Below are 9,737 nucleotides of genomic sequence, written 5' to 3' on the forward strand. Positions count from 1 at the left end.
TTGTTTATCATGATTTCATATGAACCCATGATGACGATAAGTGCTATTATGGGCTAATCGTGATCATGGGGTCGCAACGGATTTACTATGGAATTCTTTAGTTAATTTTTTAATACTTTAGTGTGTGATGATTGTATGATATCTAGTATTGGTTGTGCGTATTCGTCTTATGTGCGTCGCGAATATATAAGATAGGGTGTTAATCTCTTGTAAAGCGACGGTGGATCTTGAGATTTAGAACTTGCCATGCTAGCATAGGTTCATGTATGATGTGCATGATTAGTGGGTAACTCTAACAGTTTTATTTTCCCTGTGTAATCAAAAGGAATAACTTGTGCTTAAATCGTTGTGTTGTCAATTTTTGTAGATATATAGGAACTCAACATAATTGATGACTATTCAACTTCTATCTTAATTGTGGATGTTTGGTAGAATGGTATTAGTACAATGAAAGTTGGCTTTTATCAGTTTCATGTTATTCGATTAATATCATCACTGTCACATGCTAAAGGTAATAACAATAACTATTGAAGGAAGTAGTAATGAAGTTGTGATCTCATGTGTGTTTTAATATTGTTAATTTGAAGTGTTAATTAAGTGATTAATTATGTAGTTAATTGTAGTTAATGTTTAGTCAACAATTCTAAGTGTTAGTGTCTTAACATTGAGAAGTAATCATACATTGGTGCGTGAGTTTAATTAAACAATAATTAGTCTGAGTCTCTGTGGGAACGAACTAGAAAGTATTCTATATTACTTGCGAACGCGTATACTTGCGTGGATATTAGCGTGTGTTTTCGCCCTAACAAGTTTTTGGCGCCGCTGCCGGGGACTCGGCGTATTTGTTTAGTTTATCTACTTACCATCATTGTTCATTAGGACTCAGTGATTAGGACGTAGTAGTTACTTATTGTTTCCGGTTGTGTTTCAGGTACTTTAGCGAGCGTTTATGCAAACTCGTTCTCGTACTCGCAAGAGGACTTTAGATACAGCTGAGGAGACAGACGAAGTTCGATATTCCGGAGAAGTTAGATTTTGAAGATTCGGATTCAGGAACTGAGCGGAAAGAACCAGTAAACATGGGTGATCGTATTGTTCAAGCTGATCCAGCTCTTATGGATTTTTCTCGGCCAAAAATTGATGACATTCAGTCAAGCATTCTTCATCCGGCTATTCAAGCTAACACCTTTGAAATCAAGCCGGGCACTATCCAGATGGTACAGAATTCTGTTTCTTTTGGAAGAGCTGCGACTGAAGACCCCAATATGCACATAAGGAATTTTGTCGAGATCTGCAGCACTTTTAAGTATAATGGCGTGACTGATGAGGCTATCAAGCTGAGGCTTTTCCCATTCTCACTGAGGGACAAAGCTAAGGACTGGTTACATTCTGAACCAGCTGGGTCCATCACTACGTGGCAAGATCTTGCGCAAAAGTTTCTAGTGAAGTTTTATCCGATGGCAAAGACTGCTGCTATGAGGAGTGCTCTTACTCAGTTTGTGCAGCAACCTACAGAATCTATGTGCGAAGCTTGGGAACGCTACAAGGAAATGTTGAGAAAGTGTCCACATCATGGAATGCATGATTGGATGGTGATCACTGGTTTCTATAATGGTTTAGGGGCCCAATCTCGGCCCATGCTCGATGCAGCAGCTGGAGGCGCCTTATGGGCTAAAAGCTATACTGAGGCTTATAATCTTATCGAGACTATGGCTGCAAATGAGCATCAAAACCCAACTCAGAGGATGATGCCTGGTTAGGTAGCAGGTATTCTGGAAGTCGATGCAGCCACCGCTATTGCAGCGCAGCTTCAGGCGCTTCAATGAAGGTTGATTCTTTGGCTACATATGGAGTTAATCAAATAGCTATGGTTTGTGAGCTTTGTGCAGGTTCTCATGCTACAGATCAGTGTTCTCTTGTCAACGAATCTGTTCAGTATGTGAATAATTATCAGCGACAACAGCAGCCTGTGCTAGCTACCTATCATCCTAATAACAGAAATCATCCAAATTTCAGCTGGGGGAATAATCAGAATGCTATTCAGCCACCATATCAGCAAGATGTGAGTAAACAGTTTAATCCACCTGGATTCCAGCAACCACAGTAGTATGCTCAAAGGCAATCATATCCTCAACAAGGAAGTGCAGCTGCACCTACTAGTGCTGATTTTGAGGAACTGAAGCTGTTATGCAAGAGTCAGGCGGTTTCTATCAAGACCTTGGAAAATCAAATCGGTCAATTAGCCAATGCAGTGCTCAATCGTCAACCTGGCACTCTTCCCAGTGACACGGAAGTACCAGGCAGGAAGGAAGCTAAAGAGAAAGTCAAGGCTATTACCTTAAGGTCTGGAAGAGTTGCTGATGCTAAAAAGGCAAGAAAAGGAGAAGCTGAAATTAGAGATGAAGAAGCTAAGCAAAAGGAGAAAGCGGCGGAACCAAGGAAGACTACTGTTGAACACACTCTGCCTGAGGGTAATACAGGGGAGAAACAGCTCTATCCTCCACCACCTTTTCCTAAGAGATTGCAGCAACAAAAGCTGGATAGACAGTTCGGTAAGTTTCTGGAGGTGTTCAAGAAACTTCACATCAATATACCTTTCGCTGAGGCTCTGGAGCAAATGCCTAGTTATGCGAAGTTTATGAAGAGCATTCTTTCAAGGAAGGTGAAACTGGATGACCTTGAGACCGTTGCTCTCACGGAAGAATGCAGCGCTGTTCTGCAACAAAAGTTACCTCCAAAACTGAAAGATCCAGGTAGCTTCACCATTCCTTGCACCATTGGCAAGTTGACTTTTGACAAGTGCCTTTATGACTTGGGAGCAAGCATCAATCTGATGCCGTTGTCGATCTTTAAAAAGTTGGAATTGCCTGATCCAAAGCTCACATACATGTCTCTACAATTGGCTGATTGTTCTATTACTTACCCAAGGGGCATAGTGGAGGATGTGCTAGTCAAGGTGGATAAGCTCTTTTTTCCTGCAGATTTTGTTATTCTGGATTTTGAGGAAGATAAGAAGATTCCCATAATCTTGAGAAGACCTTTCTTAGCTACTGGCCGTACCTTGATAGATGTGCAGAAAGGTGAACTTACTATGCGGGTACAAGATCAAGATGTGACCTTCAACGTATTCAAGGCAATGAAATTCCCTACTGAAGATGAGGAGTGCTTAAAAGTGGATGTGATTGATTATGCGGTTACTTCGGAACTCGATCGCATGCTAATGTCTGATGCATTAGAAAAGGCCTTAGTGGGGGATTTTGACAGTGATGATGAAGATGGAAACAAGAAATTACAATATCTGAACGCTTCTCCCTGGAAGCAAAAGCTGGACATGCCGTTTGAATCTCTGGGTGCTTCTGACCTCAAGAATGCTGAAGGAAAGCTTAAACCATCAATAAAGGAAGCACCTACCTTTGAGCTCAAGCCATTACCTGAACACTTGAGGTATGCTTTTTTAGGTGATGCATCTACTTTACCTGTTATTATTGCATCTGACCTTTCAGGTAGTGAGGAAGACAAGCTCTTAAGGATTTTGAGAGAATTCAAATCGGCTATTGGATGGACCATAGCAGACATCAAGGGTATAAGTCCTTTATATTGTATGCATAAAATTCTGCTAGAGGAAGGTAGTAAGCCGACTGTTAAACAGCAGCGCAGACTGAATCCTATCATGAAGGAGGTGGTGAAGAAAGAAATTCTGAAATGGCTGGATGCAGGCATCATTTATCCTATTTCTGACAGTTCTTGGGTGAGCCCCATACAATGTGTAACTAAGAAATGAGGTATCACTGTGGTAGCAAATGAGAAGAATGAGCTCATCCCCACTCGAACAGTTACAGGATGGAGAGTATGCATGGATTATCGAAAGTTGAACAAAGCCACGAGAAAGGATCACTTCCCTCTTCTGTTCATTGATCAGATGCTTGACAGGTTGGCTGGTCATGAGTATTTTTGTCTTCTGGATGGCTATTCAGGGTATAATCAGATTTGTATTGCACCAGAGGATGAGGAAAAGACTACCTTCACTTGTCCATTTGGCACGTTTGCTTTTCGCAGAGTTTTGTTTGGGTTATGTGGCACCCCGGCCACTTTTCAGAGATGTATGATGGCTATATTCTCTGACATGATTGGAAATAATATCGAGGTGTTCATGGACGACTTCTCCATCTTTGGACATTCGTATGATGAATGTTTGAATAATCTTCGCGCCGTACTCAAAAGGTGTGTGGAACCTAATTTGGTGCTCAATTGGGAGAAATGTCATTTTATGGTGCATAAAGGCATTATTCTTGGGCATAAGGTCTCTAGAAAGGGTCTAGAGGTGGACAAGGCCAAGGTGGGAGTCATTGAAAATCTTCCACCACCTATTTCTGTGAAAGGAATCCATAGTTTTCTTGGTCATGCGGGTTTTTATCGGCGATTCATCAAGGACTTTTCGAAGATATCTAAGCCGTTGTGCAATTTGCTTGAGAAAGATGTGCCTTTCAAATTTGATAATGAATGTTTGGCGGCATTCGAGACACTCAAGAAGAGTTTGATCACTGCACCAGTTATTACAGCACCAGATTGGACAGAGCCGTTTGAGATAATGTGTGATGCGAGTGATTATGCGGTAGGTGCAGTTCTGGGACAGCGCAAGAATAATCTCTTTCATGTGGTCTACTATGCGAGTAAGACCTTAAATGGGGCCCAAATGAACTACACCACTACGGAGAAGGAGCTCTTGGCTATAGTCTTTGGTTTCGAGAAATTTCGATCTTATCTGCTTGGTACTAAAGTAACAGTATTCACTGATCATGCGGCCTTTCGCTATCTGGTTTCCAAGAAGGATTCGAAGCCGAGACTCATTCGTTGGGTGCTCTTACTTCAGGAATTTAAGTTAGAGATCAAGGATCGAAAAGGTACTGAAAATCAAGTAGCTGACCATCTCTCTAGGTTGGAGAATCCCGATTCTACTTCACAAGATAGGACATTAATCAATGAATCTTTTTCGGATGAGCAGTTGTTTGCAGTTCAGGAGGAAGAACCATGGTTTGCAGATATTGTAAACTATCTCGTCAGCAATATAATGCCTCCTAATTTGACATGTGCTCAAAAGAAGAAGTTTCCGCATGAGGTGAAGTGGTATATGTGGGATGAACCATATTTGTTTAGACAGGGAGCTGACCAGATCATCAGGAGATGTATCCCGTTCTGTGAGACGGAGGGGATATTACGAGACTGCCACTCCACGGTTTATGGTGGACACTATGGTGGTGAGAAGACGGCAGCTCGTATTCTGCAAGCAGGTTTTTTCTGGCCTACTTTGTTTAAGGATGCTCATCAGTTTGTTTTAAGGTGTGATCGTTGCCAAAGAGTGGGAAATTTGGCGAGAAAGGATGAGATGCCGTTAAATGTGATGCTTGAAGTCGAGGTCTTTGATGTTTGGGGAATCGATTTCATGGGGCCTTTTGTCCCATCCTGCAATAATCAGTACATCTTGTTGGCAGTCGATTATGTCTCAAAATGGGTAGAAGTCAAAGCTTTACCGACAAATGATGCAAAGGCAGTGCTGAATTTTCTTCATAAGCAGATTTTCACAAGGTTTGGAACACCTCGTGTAATCATAAGTGATGAAGGATCGCATTTCTGCAACCGTAAGTTCACTTCTATGATGAAGCGTTATAATGTGAATCATCGAGTTGCTACTGCCTATCATCCGTAAACAAATGGTCAAGCGGAAGTATCTAACAGAGAAATCAAGCGCATTCTAGAGAAGGTTGTTTGTCCGTCAAGGAAGGATTGGTCTTTAAAGCTCGATGAAGCTGTTTGGACTTACAGAACAGCATACAAAACTCCACTTGGTATGTCCCCATTTCAGTTGGTGTACGGTAAGGGATGTCATTTACCTGCGGAGCTTGAGCATAAGGCCTACTGGGCGTTGAAAAAGTTGAACCTGGATTTAGATGCAGCTGGTAAGAAAAGAATGCTTCAACTTAATGAACTTGATGAATTTCGACTTCAAGCGTACGAGAATAACAAAATGTATAAGGAAAAGGTGAAGAGGTGGCACGATAGGAAGCTACATCCTAAGTTATTCGTACCGGGGCAACAAGTTCTCTTATTCAACTCTCGTCTCCGACTTTTTCCTGGGAAGTTGAAAACGAGGTGGTCTGGACCTTTTATTGTCAAAACTGTGTTTCCACATGGAGCGGTGGAAATTTTTGAGAATGATCCGGACCATGCATTCAAGGTTAACGGTCAGCATTTGAAGCACTACTATGGGGATATGGAAAACCGAGAAGTGGTTAGTGCCATTTTATTGACTACGTGAGAAAGGTACGTAACGTCAAGCTAATGACGAAAAAGAAGCGCTGTGTGGGAGGCAACCCATGATTGTTAGAAGTTAATAACCTATCCAAAAACACAAAAAAATCAGAAAAACGGGGCTGGAATTTATTTTTTCCAGTGACCCCCTGAGCGCCCGCTCAGCTTTGCTGAGCGACCGCTCAGGGGTCGGCTGAATGAATTTTTTTTTAGTTCAGAAAAAAACCAAAAAAAAAATCAGAAAATAAAAAAATAAAACCCAACTTTAGCCCATAAACCCACGATTTGTTCCTACTACCCCATGATTTTATCCCTCAATCCCCAACCCTAATCTAATTTAACCTATTCCACACCCTATATATACATACACCTATCCTACATATCTCCCACAAACTTCCTATACTTAAACTCTCTCCCAAGCACAAAAACTCAGTTCTTAAACACTTTTATTCAAGATTCAATGGCACCCAAGAGAGCACGAACTATTGATAGCAGCAGCACAGTTCCTACTGCTGATTCATCGAGGGGTACTGCTACAAGGCCTCGGTTGACCGACAGAGCTGCGGAGGAGGAGTACACTAGGCTTTTAGGGAAGCCGATTCTGAAGGAGAGAGGGTTTTTACCATCGGGGAGGGATGGTGAGTTGCTATCCATGATTGTAGAGAAGGGGTGGATAGCTTTTTGTGAGTCGCCCGAAGCAGTGCTGATGAGCATGGTTCGCGAGTTCTATGCGAACGTGAAGGCCGAAAAGAATGGGTTTTCTGTGGTCCGAGGGCTGACGGTTGATTATCACCCAGCGGCGATTCATCGTGTGATTGGGCAGCGAGAGAGGAAGCCCGAGAAGGAGAATTGGAATGAGAAGACTGCTGAGGATTTTGACTTGGATTTGATTTGTGCGACTCTCTGTAGGTTGGGCACAGATTGGACCTTCAAGACCGGCACTAATGAGTATCGCCACTTCCCGGCGATAGCTATGAACAGGTATGCCCGTGCATGGAATGCATTTATTTATGTTAATATTTTGCCTTCTTCGCATGCACACTAGGTCACAGTTGAGAGAGCACAGTTGTTGTGGGGAATTCTTAATGAGGAGTACTATGTGGACCTTGGTGAGTTTATCTACCAAGGAATTCTGAAGTTTTTGAGGGGCGCTAAGCATATGAACATCCCTTATGCATCCACGGTTACGAAGCTGTGCCGAGCAGTAGGAGTGAACTGGCCGGCTCATGAGCAGTTGCAGTTGCCGGCAGCTCCGATTGATTCTAGGACTCTGAACGGGATGCAGGAGTGTACCGGTGGTGAGCCCGAGGAGCATGGGTTGGGTTATCATCTTCCAAGAGGGCGTCCAGCACGAGGTGCTACTATGGCTAGGCCTAGGCGTGATGAGGCTGGTTCTTCGAGAGCTCAGGAGGGTGCTGGGATGGCTGATACCCAGTATAGGAGGCTTTCACGGCGGATGGATGCCATGTACGAGACGCAGAGCAGGTTTGCTCAGGAGCTCACCCTTGCGTTAGGGACTTCTTTTCGGGCCTTGAAGCTGATATCCAGTGGCCAGTTTTTGGTGAGGACTCTGCATACCCGCCGCCTGATACTCCACCCACTAAGGGTGATGATGATGACTCTGAGTAGGTATACCTTGTGTTCCTTTCTACTACCTTCACTGGGGATAGTGAAGATTTTAAGTTTGGGGGTGGTAGTTAAGGAATATTTTGTGTGTGTCATATAGCTGCATATTCGTGATAGTTTAGTTCATATAGTTGCATAATTTATACCATATAGTTTTTTTTATAGCTTTATTTGTTTATCATGTCATGTAGCTCATGCATTTACCATGATCCCTTTTGCGATGATTTATCAACTGAATTGTGATATTGATGCGAGTGTAGTGATAGCATTAAAGTGATATTGAGTCGTGTAGGTTGATATGCATGCTAGAAGCACTTGTAGTTTCACTAAGTCTTAGAGAATGCTTAAGGGCTAGATTGTTGTTATAATTTGATTATTTTCGAGGTTAATCTATTTATTATGCTTAGAATTCGATAATAGGTTCTTAGTGATAAAGGCATGAAAAAGAAAAAAATGGAGTAAAAAAAATGGAATTTGTTGCTAGTTGTGGCTAGGCGTCAAATGGCTAGTAGCCAGCTCGCATGTTGTGCGAGTAGTCTAGGGTTGAGCAAGATGGAGCGAAACGCACTTGCACAGAAATTTTATAAAAAAAAAAGAAAAGAAAAAAATTGTGGTGTTTATGCATAATTGATCACGAGTGGGCTCTTTGGTATTCGAGTTATTAAGTTCTTAGGGGACTTTGTGCCTAGTGACCTAAGGCTTTTAGAGTCTGGGATCCGCTAACCTAACACTCGCTACATGGATACCATTGTATAAGTCTTTTGTGGACCTCACTCATTGCACGGTCAAATAAGTATTTATGTTGTGAATAAAAAGCATGATTCCGTAATAAACTCCAGAATTCTTGTAGTGTTGTATGTCACTTTGTGCCTAGAATTTTTATTCTTTGTAAAATCATGTGATTACCTTGAGGATAGTCGAGTCATAATAATTGGTCTAGTTCCGAAGCATATCTGTTAAGCATCTGCACACACCATGTTTCTGGCTGTATGTTCGTTTGCATGAGTTTATTGATCTTTAGTCGCCTAATTGCATTTGTTGAGTTGTTGCAATTTGGTTGGTTTGTTCGTAGTAAGGGGGATCGCTGCATTTTCATATAGATTGCATTCATGCATGTTTTTATTTATTTTTGAGTCTGTGACGCTTGAGGACAAGCATCGATTTAAGTTTGGGGGTGTGATAAGTGGCATTTTATACCACTTAGAACATCTTAAAATGTCTTAAATTGGTGCCTTGAAATCAAGTATTTTGTGTATTTGATGCGTTTTTCTAGTGTTTATGCATTTCAGGGTATTAGTTGCATTTCGGATGAGTAATCATCAAGAATAAGCCTTGGCATGTGTTCACCATTGCGAGAGGAAAGAAATGGGCAGATTACGGCGAAGAAACGGAGCAAACTCAGGATTTTTCCAGAAGGGTCCTGAGCGCCCGCTCAGCAATGCTGAGCGGCCGCGCAGAAAGCTGAGCGCCCGCTCAGCTATGCTGAGCGGCCGCGCAGGGTCGGGAAAAAGACAATTTATTTTAGGACTTCTACTTCTGTTTGGCTTCCACTTCTATGTAATCTGAGTTTTATGGGACTATTATATAAGTAGATTTGGAGATGTTTTCACGAGGTTGGATCGTGGTATTATGCAAGGAGCGAAGGAGATATGGAAGAAGACCGTTTTAGCACACAACAACGAAGAGGAAGCATATTTTCTTATGATTCTTGTTTTGTTGTAATGTTGGATGCTAGTTTTCTTACTTTGAACCTATTTACTCTTGTGACGTACTCTGATTTAATATAATTAGTTTAGTTATTATTT

The 9,737-nt window shown here is 42.0% G+C and overlaps 1 non-coding gene across 1 annotated transcript; it reads right to left on the reverse strand.

The window, feature by feature from the left end:
- Positions 1–1,472: 1,472 nt before the first annotated feature.
- On the reverse strand, positions 1,473–1,579 carry LOC141698821 (small nucleolar RNA R71). The gene has a single exon (XR_012565322.1). It is a non-coding gene; the product is annotated as a small nucleolar RNA R71 (small nucleolar RNA).
- Positions 1,580–9,737: the final 8,158 nt, after the last annotated feature.

The sequence above is a fragment of the Apium graveolens genome, chromosome 11, assembly GCF_009905375.1.
Source record: "Apium graveolens cultivar Ventura chromosome 11, ASM990537v1, whole genome shotgun sequence".
Taxonomy (NCBI): Eukaryota; Viridiplantae; Streptophyta; class Magnoliopsida; order Apiales; family Apiaceae; genus Apium; species Apium graveolens.